General features: G+C 38.3%; 1 pseudogene; it reads left to right on the plus strand.

The window, feature by feature from the left end:
- Positions 1-2921: 2921 nt before the first annotated feature.
- LOC118611100 lies at positions 2922-3040 on the plus strand (annotated as a pseudogene).
- Positions 3041-13589: the final 10549 nt, after the last annotated feature.

Consider the following 13589-nt stretch of genomic DNA (forward strand, 5'->3'; position numbering starts at 1 on the left):
GCAGGTTCAGGGATCAGCACGGAGACTGGTGCAGCAGGAGTGAGGGGCACGGAGAGTGTGGGGATGTCTCAGGCCGTGGAGGGCCTGAACGCCCTTCTGGGAAGTCTGAGCCTTTCCCTGCACACAGTGAGGGGTCAGTGCTATCTCTGAGGCAGAAATTTTGTCACTAAACTCGTGTTTTAAGCTTGAAAAGAGAGGCATTTGGAGACTGGCAAACCAGCAGAGTGTCATGGCAGTTGGTTGAGGAGGGGGAGCTAGTCCCTAAATTATAGAACAGGCACAAAACTCTATGGCTACCTGGCACTATGAGCTATTGATTAACTGTAGGAATTTACCTTCCAGTGTTTCCATGTGTGTGGCTGGTTTTGGTGTTATTTACATAAGATGGGGGATTTTTAGGGGAAAGACACTGAGTTCAGTTTGAGACATGCCAAGTTTGAAGTGAGATATCCCATTAGCAGTGGAAATGTAGGTCAGGAGCTCAGAAGAGATGGAGTGTAATCCAAGTGAGTGGGAGCATATGGGTAAAGCTGAGAGAGAATGAGACAGCCCTGGGACAGAAGCAAAGCAAGAAGGCCCTCCAGGACAAGATGAGAACTTTGGGAGAGGCCCATGAAATGGTGACAAACAAAAACATAGATCAGAGAGTTTCAAGGGGAATCTGAAGAAAAGAGTGTCCTGAAAGCCAAATGAGGAGAGGTCCTATTACTTTTTGGTAAATTGGAATGGGGAATCAGGCAGTCATTGTTTTCCTCTGAAAAAGCTGGTTCTGTCTGAACAGAGTTTAGAGGATTGAAGAAAAATGTGTGAAGAGCTCCCAGAGACAGAGTGTTAAGTATAAACTCTAAAGAAGAGGGAGGAAAGATATTGAATGGTAGCTTCAAGGAGAAGCAAGACTGAAGATAGGTTGGTTCCTATAAAAAGTTGACCATTTGACCATTCATTTAGATCAATGATAAAGGGACTTGAAAGGAAGACAGTAGAGAAAGAGAGGAAAAACAGATGTAATATCCTAGAGGAGTTAGAGTGGGGAGAATAGGAGTGTGGGTAGAAGGAGAACTTAGACTTGGGAAAAGAAAATAAAGATCAGGACTTAAAGAATTAATAAAATATTTTTAAATAGCAATGAGGGCCCATCTGAGAGAGGAGAGGAAGAGGAAGAGGGAGAGATAGAGGGATGGGATGGGGAGAGAGAATGATATGTCTGAATGATCAGAAGCTGAGCAGCAAAAGCAGGTGTTTGTGATAAACCAGCCTTGAAGATCTATAAGGTGAGTGCTGTGGAGATCACGGGATGAGAGAAGCATTTTAAAGGCCAAGCATGGGATCCTGGCTGAAACGCGGCAGGACCTGAAGGGAGCTGGGATCCTATGAGATTAGATGAAGATAAAGACAAAGGGTCTTTTTCAAATTTTAATTTTAAAAACATTTCAATTATAATTGACATTGAATGTTATGTTTCAGGTGTGCAGCATAGTGTTCGACATTTATATAACTAATGCAACGATCCCCCCATAAGTCTAGTATCTCCCTGACACCATGCACAGTTAAGGTGTTAATGAATCCTAAGAGAAGGGTTATGGGAGAAACAAAGAGAAAAATAGGAACCAAATAAATTGTCTTCATGGAAGGACAATTAAGACACCAGGTTTTAGTCTACTGCCATGCCACCCTGAACAAGCCCAATCCCATCTGATCTCAGAAGCTAAGCCCTGGTTAGTACTTGGATGGGAGACCACCTAAGAAGACCAGGTGTTGTAGGTGTCAAAAAAATTATAATAATAAGGGGTTGTAAGCTGACAAGTTCCTTGCTATCTGTGAGGTCAACCAAGGGTTGCCTCACCTGGAAAAAAAAAAAGACTCAAAGTTTTGGAAATGAGGCAGTTATAATGGGATGAGTTTATGATTTGGCTTTGGTAGTGGAATTCAAAAATCAAATCAGAATGAGATTATGACCAGGAAAATGTCCTAAGTTATAAAATACAAATCCCTTTTTATATATTATTTTCATTATTTTTGGAATAGATGGATCGAGGAACTCTAGGGCTTACCTGGTACACGAATCATCCATGTGTTGACTTAACCAACTGAGGTTGCCCAGGATGATGGCAAGAGAAAAAAGGAGAAGGGAACCTTCTATGTTTATTAGGGAATGTGGAAAAATGTCCAGATATCAATGAGTGACAAGGAAAAGATTAGTGTCGGACATGGACCTTAATAGAAGGATGGTTTGTTTAACAAAGGTGTTACAGAAACATCTGGGAAGCAATTCTTTGGGGACTACTCCCTGGGCATGGGAGAACAGTTTCTACTTGATAGATCTTGAAGTCAATGTAATCATTTTGGTGGCAATGAACAGAAATCCCCTCACAATAACACACAAAAAAGGGAATTTTGTAAGAATATAGAGATCTGACAGAATTCCTGGAAAGGAAGCAAAGGACTTCAAATGAACTAAGATTTGTTTCAAGAAAGATGTTTGAGACCAAGGTAGTTACTCTCCACTTTTCATTCATGCTGACGGCCCCTCTGTCTTTCTCTGTAGTTCAGTTTCCTCTTCCTCTTTCTTAACCTCTTTCTTCACTTTTAACATTTCATATGGCCCAACATGATCGCTGGCTCCAACTCTTTATCATGACCTCATATTTCCCACATCCTCTCTCTCCTCTCTCCTCTAGTTAAATGAGAAAAAGAAACTAAGCCCTTCTCACTAGGTATGTCAAGGGCTTCTTGCCACCTCTCGATTAGTTGCTCAGAGGTCTCCCTACTGGGGAGCTTCATAGGGTTAAAGTTCACACAGAAGAGGCTGGAGTAAAGAATGGAAATGTTGGGTATGTGTAAGCCAAAAGGAAGGTCAAGACTTCACTAAATCCAGGAGTGGAAGTAGTATGAGAGAAATCATGCTTAAGAAATCCATAGTGGTCTGTGGCAATGCCACCCTGAACAAGCCCAATTCCATCTGATCTCAGAAGCTAAGCAGGGTTGGGCCTAGTTAGTACTTGGTTGGGAGACCACCTACGAAGACCAGGTGCTGTAGGTGTGAAAAATAATAAAAGGGGGGAGGATTATAAGCTGCCTGTTCCTTGAAATCTGTAAGGTCAACCAAGGGTTGCCTCGCCTAAAAAAAAAAAAAACAAAACAAAAGAAATCCATAGCGAAGAGATTGGATTAAACATGGTGGCATGAGAGACATTTTCAGATCTCTCCCCTTGAAACAACTATAAGCCGAACATCTATAATTCAACAACAACAAAAACAACACCCAAACTGCACACCAGCATGTCTGAGTGTGAGATCTGCACATAAGAGCTACCACAGGTCAGAACCCCCGGTGTCGGGTGGTGGACTGGGACAAATAAAGAGGCAGCCTCTTGCAGCTGCTGGAGCTACCTGTAGGGGAAGGGAAAGGGGAGAAGGTGTGGCTAGTTCCTGCAAGGAGTTCCCTGAACAGCCCTGCCTGGGAGAGTTGCGAGCTCCCCATGGCCAGTGGCAGGGCGCAGTCATCGGGGGAGAGAGCAGACAAGCAGGATGGCCGAAAAACAACAGTTGAATTTTACCAGCTGCAGTTGCAAAACTGAGGCTGAACTGCAGCCCTCACCCCCCAACCCAGGAACCCCTCCCCTCATATCCTTGGGGGCCAAACACCACTGAGCCACAGGGGAAACTGAGCACATGCTACCGAAATTGTTGCTAACACTGACAGGGACTGAAATTGACAGTAGCAGGTGTGATTAAATATCTTTAAGAAAATGAAAAGGCATTTTTAAGACTTTCTATAAAGCAGGGATCCAAGAGGCTTAGACGCCACCTACTGGAAACCAAAAGGAAAGCACCTTCTTTCTGGAAAAAACGCAGGATACATTTTCATTAATGCCCATAGAGAGAAATAGTCCATTAATAATCAAGAACAACCAAAGTGACAAGGCATCTCAGAAAGAAAAATAAAAATCTCCAGAAAATAAGCTTATAGACATAGAAATATGAGACTTAAATGACAGAGAATTCAGGATGGTACTTCTGCAAAAACTCAGCAAGATCTGAAATGAATCATATCAACATTTCAGGAACAGAAAAGACAACTAGACGAGCAGAATAAGTTCTTTATCAAGGAGATTGAAACCCTCAAAAAGAACCAAATAGACCTTCCAAAGATTAAAAAAAAAAAAAAAACATATTGCAGGAGTTGAAAAATGAAATAGCAAGCTTGGAAAATAGAGTTGACCAAATGGAGGAAAGGATCAGTGATATTGAAGACAGAAATCTAGAAATAAATCATAAGGAAGAAGAGAGAAACTGAAGAATAAAAAGTAATGCAATAGAAATACAAGACCTAGCAGATACTATCTGGAGAGGAAATGTAAGAATAAAGGGGATTCTCGAAGGGGAGGAAAAGGAGCAGGGACTAGAAAGCATTTTCAGACAAATAGTTGACGAAAATTTCCTAAATCTAAGGAATGAGCTGGAGCTTGAAATTCAGGATGTCAATAGAACACTCAATTATCCGAACCCAAAAGGCCTTCACTGAAACACATCATATTAAAATTATCAAAAATCAATGACAAAGACAGAATTCTCAGGACAGCCAGGGAAAAGAAGACGGTAATATATAAAGGAAAACCCATTACATTATCATTGGAGTTCTCAGCACGGACCTTACAAGCCAGAAAGGAGTGGAATCAAATATTCAAACTATTAAATGAAAGGAACTACCAGCCTAGAATAATGTATCTAGCTAAGATCTCTTTTAAATATGAAGGAGAAATTAAGACTTTTCCAGACATACAAAAATTGAGGGAATTCTCTACTACCAGGCCTGCACTACAGGAAATACTGAAAGGGGTCAGTTCACCTAAAACAAAATAACAACAACAACAACAACAAACCATAATTAGGAGTAAGATGACTAGCAGGCTGATAAAAGCAAAAGAATGCAATCCTTACTAGAAACAGGGCATTATAAGCTTAAAATAAGAAGAGATTTGCTATAGCAAGATAGTAATGAAAGTTCAGCATACATAGGGACAAATTGAGACAATAATGACTGAAAAGGAGAGGATTTAAAGATCCAAATTCACAACGGGGAATGGAAATAATGTACACACAGAAGAAAAGGAACAACTGTATATATACGACTATCCTTTTCATATTCATAATGGCAACCTCAGGCCAAAGATTCAGAACTGAAGTATATAACATAAAACAAGAAGAAACAGAGGCAACACCCACAAAAGACAAACGAAATAAAGAAAACAGAAACACAAGGACAAGGAAGCAATGGTAACACCGAGCTATCAGAAAGCGAAATATGAAAGGCTATAAGAAGACTTCATATTTCAATAATTACCCTAAATGTAATGGACTGAACTCACCAATAAAATGTCACAGAGTTGCAGATTGGATCAAAAAACAAAACCTAACCATACGCTGCCTCCAGGAGACATATCTCAGCTCCAAAGACAAATTTAGTTTCAAAGTGAAAGGGTAGAAAATGATAATTCAAGCAAATGTCATGCAGAGAAAAGCGGGAGTAGTGGTCCTAATATGAGATGAAATAGACTTCAAAATCAAAAAGGTAAAGAAAGATACTGAGGGACACTTCATAATGATGAAGGGAACCATGCATCAAGAAGACATAACACTTATGAATATCTATGCTCCCAATCACAGAGCCCCAAAATATATAAAGCAATTACTAACAGAACTAACAGGAGAAACAGACCAAAACACTATCATAGTAAGGGACCTAAATACCCCACTGTCAGATATGGACAGATCATCCAAACAGAAAATCAATAAGGAAATAACATCCTTAAATGACACATTAGACCAACTGGACATAATTGACATTTACAGAGCCTTCCATCCCAAAACAGCTACTTATACATTCTTCTCTAGTGCACACAAAACATTCTCAAGGATTGACCACATATTGGGACAAAGAGATAGCCTCAACAAATATAAGAATGTTGAAATCATACCAACCATATTCTCTAATCATAATGCTTTGAAACTAGAGATAACTGCAAAAAGAAAGCAGGAAGAACCATAAACACATGGAGACTAAACAACATGCTACTGAAGAATAATTGGGTTAGAGAAGAAATAAAAAGGGAGATCAAGAGATACATATAAACAAACGATAATGATAGTACAACATATCAAAACTTTTGGGACATGGCAAAAGCAGTCATAAGAGGAAAGTTCATATTATTACAGGCCTACCTCCAAAAACAAGAATGAGCCCAAAGAAACAACAGAACATTTCTTCTTTAAAAAGCTAGAAAAGGAAGAATGAATGAAGCCTAAGGTCAACAGAAAGGAAAGAAATCATCAAAATCAGAACAGAAATCAGTGCAATTGAAAACTAGCAAATAAAAATGATAGAAAAAATAAATGCAGCAAAGAGTTGGTTCTCTGAGAAGGTTAATAAAATTGACAAACTTCTGGCTAGATTCAATAAGAAAAAAGAGAAAAGACACAAATAAACAAAATCAGGATGAAAGAGGGGAAATTACAATTGACACTGCAGAAATACAAAGGATCATACAAGAATACTATGAAAAGTATATAACCCCAAATTTAATAACCTAGAAGAAATGGTCCAGTACTTAGAAAAATACAACCATCCTAGACTGATTCAAGAAGAACTGGAAAATCTAAATAGACTAATCAGCAGTATGGAAATTGAAACAATCATCAAAAACCTACCAAAAAGTAAAAGTCCAGGACCAGATGACTTCACCAGTGAATTCTACCAAACATTCAAAGATTTCATACCTATTCTCCTCAAACTCTTCCAAAAAATCAAAGAGGAGGCAATACTTTCCAACTTATTTTATGAGGCCAGTATTACTCTGATACCTAAACCTAGTAAAGATAACACAAAAAAAGAAAACTACAGACTGATATTTCTCATGAACACAGATGCAAAAATCCTAAATAAGATATTAGGGAACAGAATAAAGCAACATATTAAAAAGATTATACACCACAATCAAGTGGGCTTCATCCCAGGGACACAGAGATGGTTCAACATATGCAAATCGGTTAATATGATACACCACATAAGCAAATTAACAAATAAGAATCATATGATCATATCAATAGATGCAGAAAGAGCATTAGACAAGATATAGCATCCATTTATGATCAAAACACTTAAGAAAATCGGTATAGAAGGAAAATTCCTTAATATGATAAAGGCCATATATGACAAGCCCTCAGCCAACATTATACTTAATGGTGAAAAACTAAATACCTTCCCTCTAAGATCAGGAACAAGGTGAGGCTGTCCACTATTGCCACTCTTATTCAATATAACATTGGAGGCAAGAGAAAGATATAAAAGGCATTCAAATAGGAAACAAAGAAGTCAAACTGTCACTGTTTGCAGATGATGTGATTCACTATATAGAAAACCCTGAAGACTCCACAGAACACTACTAGAAACAATAAGCAAATACAGTACAGTTTCTGGATACAAAATCAACATTCAAAAATGCGTAGCTTTCCAATGCTCTAATAACAAAGTGTCAGAAAAAGAAGTGGAAAAAATAATTCCTTTTGCAATTGCAACAAAAATAATAAAATACTTAGGAATAAATCTAATGAAACACATAAGATATATGTAATGAAAACTATAAGACCTTATAAAAAGAAATCGAAGAAGATACAAAGAAATGGAAAGATATTCCATGTTCTTGGATTGGAAGAATCGACATAGTTAAAATGACTTTATTACCTAAAGCATTATACAGATTTAATGCAATCCCCATCAAAATTCCATTTGTTTTTAATAGAACAACAAGTATAAGATTTGTATGGAAGCATGAAAGACCCCGAATTGCCAAAGCCGTCCTGAGGGAAAAAATGAGGCTGGAGGCATCACTCTGCCATACTTCAAATATACTGCAAAGAGACAGTAATCAAAACGGCATGGTATTGGCAGCAAAACAGACACAGGGACCAGTGGAACAGAATCGAGAGTCCAGAATTAAATCCATGTTTATATGGGCAAATAATTTTTGACAAAAAAGCCAAAAACATACATCAGAGAAAGAAAAGCCCCTTCAATAAATAGTGCTGGGCAAACTGGAAAGCCACCTGCAAAAGAATGAAACTTGACTGTGTCCTATCACCACACACCAAAATGAACTCGAAATGGATTAAGGACCTGAATATAAGACCTGAAACAATAAAATGCATAGAAGAAACCATAGGAACTAAACTCAAGGACCTTGGACTTAAACAAGATTTTATGAATTTGACCTCAAAAGCAAGGGAAGTAAAAGCAAAAATAAGTGAATGGAACTATATCCAACTAAAAAGTTTCTGCTCAGCAGAAGAAAATGCCAACAAGGTAAAGAGAGAACATCTGAATGGGAAAATATATTTGCAAGCAACACCTCCAATAAGGGCCTAATATCCAAAATATACAAAGAACTCATACGACTCAATAACAACAACAACAAAATGATCCAATCAAAAAATGGGCTAGGACCTGAACAGACACTTCTCCCTAGAGGACATACAAATGGGCAACAAATATTTGAAAAGATGCTCAGCATCATCAGCTATTAGGGAAATGCAAATCAAAACCACAATGAAATACCATCTCATACCTGTTAGAATAGCTATAATCAACAGGGCAAAGTAATAATAAATGATGGAGAGGATGCAGAGAAAAAGAAACCCTCACATATTGCTGGTGGGACTGCGAATTGGTACAGCCACTATGGAAAACAGTATGGAGGTTCTTCAAAAAACAAAGAATTGATCTACCATATGATCCAACAATCCCCCTACTGGGTATTAACCCCAAAGACATGAAAACCTATATCCGGAAAGATATTTGCACATCGATGTTCATAGCAGCATTATTCACAGTGGCCAGGACATGGAAGCAGCTGAAGTATCCTATAATAGATGATTGACTAAAGAAGCTGTGCTACATATACACAATGAAATATTACTCAGCTATAAGAAGAGATGAAATTCTGCCATTTGAGACAACATGGATGGACCTCAAGATAATCGTGGTAAGTGAAATAAGCCAGACAGAAAACATCAAAAATCACATATCACTTATATGTGGGATATAAACCTAAAAGCAACAAATGAACAGGACAAACAGACTCATGAACATGTACAGTGGACTAGTGGTTATGAGAGGGGAGAGGAGAGGGGGAAAAATAAAAAAATAAAATGTTTAAAAAATTATATATATATATATATATATATATATATATATATATATATATATATATAGTATGAAAAAAATAAACTGACCTTGAAAAAAGAAAAAAGAAATCTATAGTGAAAAAGACCTAAGGGAAGGTTGACAGAGGACTAAAAGCCCAAGTATGGGGATAAAATATATGAATGGCAGGGGCCACTCATATATTGTCATGGCGGACCAAGGATACAGGAGCTGGGCTACAGACTAGATGATCAGGGTGAAGGCTATGGGATGCTAGCGCATGTTAGTCCCTAGGCGTTCACAAAGCTTGATAGAGCCCACTGGCCCACCCCAGGGCATAGTCTGGGCAAAAGTCCTCCAGCTGAGCAGAAGCTAAGATGGCTGAATTACTTAGGCCTTTCAAATTTTCCTTCTTAGGGAAAAAAGAATCCTAGGTAGGGAAGATCTGGCAACAACCCTCAAAATTCAGAGTTTGGAAAATCAATCCTGGGAAAAGCTGAAGTAGGGCAAAACAAGAAGTCAATCATTCTCACCATGTAAAATGTTGTCAGCCATTGTTCAGATCCTTGCTGGTGTTTGGCAAGACTCACACGTAGTCAAGGGTTTGAGGTCGTTGAGTTTGCACACCCAAGTTTCTCCAGCTGTGGCCTGCTGCCCAGCATGCCTGCTGCTAATAGGCCAGCCTCGCTCAGGGCATGGGGCTGCTTATTGTGTGGCTGCTTGTTCCACTGAGCTGGTGCCTCCAAATATCAACATCGAAACAGAATGGGATGTGTGGGGGTAGAGATAGGACAGAGAGGGAGAGGCGTGCTGGTGGTAAAAACAGCATGTGGAAGGAATGGAGGAGAAGCAGCAGAGGGAAAATGTCACAACAGTCTGGAAAACGCACAAGAGCAAACACACTGTGTTATCAAAACACTGTTCATTTTCCACTAAAAGGAACCCAGAGCTCCTTCTAGGGGCAAAGAAAGTACAAAGTAAATTTAGAATGTTTTGTTGTGCCAGAAAGCAAGAAAGTGATCAAAAAATGATAAGAGCATGTCGAAAAACAAAACGAAACAAAACAAAAAACAAAAAAACCCCCACAGATCCAGATTGAATGGGGTCCTTCCAGCCAGTGTGGCACAATTTGAACATGAATATAAATAATGATCATAACAGATGATAACCTATTGAATAAAATAGGAATTCATGAGTTTTTTTCAGATACAAATAAATCTACTAATAAATTAAAAGTGAGGAATAGGACATTTACAATGTCAAAGTTCTCTCTACAAAATACTTATTAATTACAAGGGGGAGGGGAGAAGAATTGCCTGGGAGATATGCCTTAATCAAGTGATTAAAGTCTTCATTGCCAGTAATTCTACAAATCAAAAACATATGTTACCTGATGCAAGGAGAACACAGAATTACTTCGGGAGTAGTCCTGAGAGAGACACATATCCTGAATCTAATCGTGAGGAAATATCAGACAAGCCCAAACTGAAGGATGTTCTACCAAGTAAGTAACTGGCCCTCAATCTTCAAAAGTGTTAGAGAATTAAACAACAATAGTAAAACCCAAGGAAAGACCGAGGATCTGTTTCAGAGTGGAGAAAAATGAAGGGACATGACAACTAAACGCTGTGCGTGGTTCAGAACAAACCCTTTGCTATAAAAACGGTATGAGGACAATTGGAGGAACTCGAATGGGATTGTTGACATGGAGGAGTGAGCTTGTTCGGCACCAGGGTCGGTTTCCTGGTTTTGATAGTTGCACTGTGGTTAAATAAAAGAATGTCTTTGTTTGTAGGAAATGTGCACTGAAGTATTTGGGGGTTGTGGGGCATCATGTCAGCAACTATATCTCAAAAAAAGGGTTTTTGAATTATTCGTATAACTTTTCTGTAAATTTTTGTTTGTTTCAAATGCTTCAAAAACATAAAATAGAAGAACATCCGTTTCTACATTTAAACAAATGGACTTTGTTTTAGAGTATGTAATGGGTGAGTGGGTGAATATCCACATCCCGGAACCTGTAATGTGATCTTATTTAGAAAAAGAGTTTACAGATGTGATTAAGTTAAGGATCTCAGGATGCGAACACCCTAGATTATCCGGGTGGGTCCTACACCAGCGACTAGTGTCCTTAATGGAGACATGCAAAGGAAAGACACGCCGAGGGGAAGGCCATGTCAAGATGAAGGCACAGATTGGAGTAATGCAGGCACAAGCCAAGGAAGGCCTGGATCCGCAATAAATGGGACATGACAAAGAAGTCTTCACCCTTAGAGTCTCTGGAGGGAGCATGGCCCTACCAACACCCTGATTTTGAACTTCTGGTCTCCCAAGCAGTGAGAGAATAAATTTCTGTTGTAAGCCACTCAGTTTGGTCATTTGTTATGGCAGCCATAGGGAACTAACAAGAGTACCCTTCTTTCTTTTTGTTGGAAATAGAAAACCAGAGACCAAAAGCAAGATGTGCTTTGGGTGTCCTCACCGATTCAGTCATCTAAGCCAGAATGGGGACATTTGCCCTCTCAATGGGGCATGTTGCTCTCCCAAAAAAGTGAATTTCCCAGATCACAACAACACCAAATACTGCATTTGACCTTCACCATTGACACGTTGGATGCCAAAGTTCTATGCTTGTTGGAATTCTTCCTAAGGCAGTGGGTCTCAACCAGATCTGATTTGGGCCCCCAGAGGACATTTCACAATTTCTGGACACATTTTTGGTTGTCGTAATTATGGAGCGGGGGTTGCAGCTGTGATCAAATAAGTAGAGTCTGGGGATGCTGCTAAATATTCTCTAATGCACAGAATAGTCCCTCACCACAAAGAATTATCTGGTCTAAAATGCCATAGGGATAAGGATGAGAAACCTTGTTCCAGGGGAACAACTTTCTGTTTTGCTCTAAAAAGAATACTCACATTTCTCTGCCAGGGTAGGAACAGGAGAAGGAAGAAGGGAGCATTCCACAACCTTTCTGGACTATTTATTTTTTACTGTGGTAAGGACAAATAATATACAGTATATACTCTTGATAAATTTTTTAATGTACAGTATTGTTAACTATAAGCACAGTATTGTATAGCAGATCTCTAGAATTTATACACATTGCACAACTGAAACTTCACACTCTTTCAATAGTAACTCCCTGTTTCCCCCTTCTATCCTCTGAAACTATCATTCTACTTTCTGCTTCTGTGATTTGACTATTTTAGATAATTCCTATAATGGGATCATTCTAATGCCAGCTTATTTCACTTAGTATAATGTCCTCTACATTGTCCCATAAGAGGGACAACGAGGCTGAATAATAGTCCATGATGTGTACAGAACACATTACTCATTCATCTGCAGATGGACACTTAGGTTGTCTCCACCTCTACTGTGAATAATGCTGCAGTGAACATGAGAGAGCAGATATCTCTTTAAGACTGTAATTTCAATTCTTTTCGGTGAACACCCAGAAGTGGGATTGTTGTATCATATGGTAGTACTATTGTTAATTTTTTAAAACTCTTTCCACAGAGGCTGTACCATTTCACATTCCCACCAACTGTGTACAAAGATTCCAATTTCTCCACATCCTTGATAACATGCGTTATCTTTTTTTTTTTTTTTTTTGTAATTGTTGTCCTAACAAGTGTGAGATGATATCTTGTTGGAGGTTTTATTTATTTATTATTTATTTGTTTGTTTGCTTGCTTGCTTGCTTGTTTCATTGGTTTTGAATTGCATTTCCATGATGATTAGTGATAGTGAACATCTTTTCATATACTTGTTGGCCATTTCTATGTCTTCTTTAGAGTTTCTATTCAAGTCCTTTGCCCATTTAAAAATCAAATTATGTGTTTTTTTTGCTACTGAGTTGTATGAGTTCCTTATATATTTTGGATATTAACCCCTTGTCAGTTACATGGTTTGCAAATGTTTTCTCCCATTCCATTGGTTACCTCTTTATTATGTTAATTGCCTACTTTGAAGAAAGAAAGCTTTTCAGTTTAATATAGTCCCACTTGTCTATTTCTGTTTTTGTTACTTATGCTTTTGGTGTCATATCCAAAAAATCATTGCCAAAACCAATGTCATAAAGGTTTCCCTATGTTTTCTTCTAGGAGTTTTGCACTTTTAAGTTTTCTTTTAAGTCTTTAATTCATCTCGAGTTGATAATTGTGTCTGGTGTAAGATAAAGGTCCAATTCCATTCTTTTAAGTGTGTATATACAGTTTTTCCAACAAATTTAGAAGAGACTAGTCTTTCCTCATTTTTTATTCTTGGCTCCCATGTAGAAGATCAATTGATTGTTTTTTTTAAAAAAATTTTTAAGCAAGGCAACACTTGATCGACCTCACAGATTGCTAGGACCTTGTCAGCTTACAATCCCTTTTTTATTTTTTA

This window comes from Rousettus aegyptiacus, unplaced genomic scaffold (assembly GCF_014176215.1).
Source record: "Rousettus aegyptiacus isolate mRouAeg1 unplaced genomic scaffold, mRouAeg1.p scaffold_m13_p_13, whole genome shotgun sequence".
NCBI lineage: Eukaryota > Metazoa > Chordata > Mammalia > Chiroptera > Pteropodidae > Rousettus > Rousettus aegyptiacus.